General features: G+C 54.1%; 1 long non-coding RNA gene across 1 annotated transcript; it reads right to left on the reverse strand.

The window, feature by feature from the left end:
- Positions 1-238: 238 nt before the first annotated feature.
- Positions 239-1,689, reverse strand: LOC116828776 (uncharacterized). Its single transcript, XR_012654948.1, has 2 exons — positions 1,604-1,689; positions 239-570 (listed from the first exon to the last, which is right to left on the reverse strand). It is a non-coding gene; the product is annotated as an uncharacterized LOC116828776 (long non-coding RNA).
- Positions 1,690-1,899: the final 210 nt, after the last annotated feature.

Consider the following 1,899-nt stretch of genomic DNA (forward strand, 5'->3'; position numbering starts at 1 on the left):
GGCAGCCTCCTTCTGGTAGACTCCTGAGGGTCACAGTAACAGTCTGGACCTACACATTGAATGCTTTCGCCAACGTGCACAGGCAGAAATTGTGGAAAAACAACACCGCTTGCCTCATAACCTAAGTCGTGCAGAACGCAATGCCATCCACAGCCTCAGAAATAACCCTGACATTATAATCAAAGAGGCTGATAACAGAGGTGCTGTTGTCATCATGAACAGGTCTGACTACCAGAAGTCAAGAAAATCATTATTTATTGGGTGATTGTGAAACAATAACTCCATGATCTAAGGATTTTATTCAGCGACAGACCTGGAAACATACAAATTACAGAGCCAGCCACACTGAGCGGCATAAGGGCAGCTGTCGCTGCCACAGCCAGAAATATTACACCAAGACAAAGCTTCCCTGCGATGCACATCCCACGTGGCCCCCTCCAGTGCACAGGGCTCCTCATCGGCAGGTGGTTGGGAAACATGCTCCATAGCTTGGAAATTAAGGCGCTTTCTGAGGTGCTGGGACCTGCATGTCACAGCCCAGCCAGTCCATGGGCCTGCTTACAAATCCACCTGAAAGGCTGAATGCACTTGTAATCATTCCACAAATTCCGGATTCTTGGCTCGGTATGAACACAGTCTTCTCCACCATCTTTCTCCGGATCATGATTGTTTGGCTCATTCTCTGCCCAGAACCTACAGATCAGAGTGTTGATGTCTCAGTGGAGAATCACAGCCAATTCCTGAGCTCAGTTCTGCTCTGTGGACTCTGTTGTTGGCAGGGGACCAAGACACCCAGCAGTGACGCGGTGAAGCGATGCACCCCCGGCCACCCCTCAGAGTTCTCCACAGCTCTTGTGGCCATGGTAACAAAGGGCTTCTGACAGCCGGGGGTAGCAACTGCCCTGCGCCTGACAGGCCAGCAAAGAGCCAAAGTCAGTGTGTGGCTCCAAATGCTGAGCAGCAGCAACTTAGATCTCAGTGACCAGAACCAAAGCACGTGGCAAAGCATGTGGCACTGCACATGGCACAGCACCCCTGAGATGGGAAAGCAGGAACGGGAAGACAGGGCAGCAGGGGTCAGTCATTAACTTCTCCCTCGCCCTGCTTATGGGCCTCATCCACAGCCCACTGAGGTCACTGCACCGACTGCAGCTGGCTCCGGCCATGTCCCCGGCTCCACAGCCTCCCCATGCCCAGCCTGACAGAGGGGAGAGTGCGGTGCAATCCCAAGGAGAGTGTGAACCTGCCGCTCACTCCAGACTCCCCTGGCTGTACTGAATTGACTTGGGGCCAGATCCCCAGCTGGTGTAATTCCCTGTGGTTCATTCAAGTCAATGCCGAGTTACCCCAGGGGAGGCTCTGGCCCTGGGTCTCAGTGGACACTGAACACACACTCTGTTTAGGCTCCTGCTCTAAGCAAAGAAGCATTAGCGGAAATTCCTGAGAGGATTCATTGCTGTCGTGGCAGCGCCCAGGGGCCTCCCTCAGGATCGGGCCCACTGTGCCGGGTGCTGCATAGACACAAGGGGCCGTACAGATGCTGCCCAAAAGAGCTTGTGACCAAACGTGTAATAAATAATCACTTCTCTCAAGCTTTACTCACTCTCTGCTTGCGTCAGCTCTGTATTCTGTGCCATCCACCCAGCGCCAGCTGCCTTCTGTCTCCCGGTCGGTGAGTCCAATCCAGTGATCTTGTCCTTTGGTCTCCTTGGAGAGAAACTCCTGCACAACACAGTTTGCAGCATGTGCAGGTCACCCAAGAGAGGCTGCAGGATGGAGCCGCAGCTGCCTGGGCAGGACAGATTTTGGGGGAGAGGAAAGGGCATCTGGTGGTGTGAGCAAGGCACTGGGCAGCGGGAGACGCAGTGTCCTGCCCCCAACGCTGACAGTGACTAGCTG

Source organism: Chelonoidis abingdonii, unplaced genomic scaffold, assembly GCF_003597395.2.
Source record: "Chelonoidis abingdonii isolate Lonesome George unplaced genomic scaffold, CheloAbing_2.0 scaffold0464, whole genome shotgun sequence".
In the NCBI taxonomy this organism is placed as follows: Eukaryota; Metazoa; Chordata; order Testudines; family Testudinidae; genus Chelonoidis; species Chelonoidis abingdonii.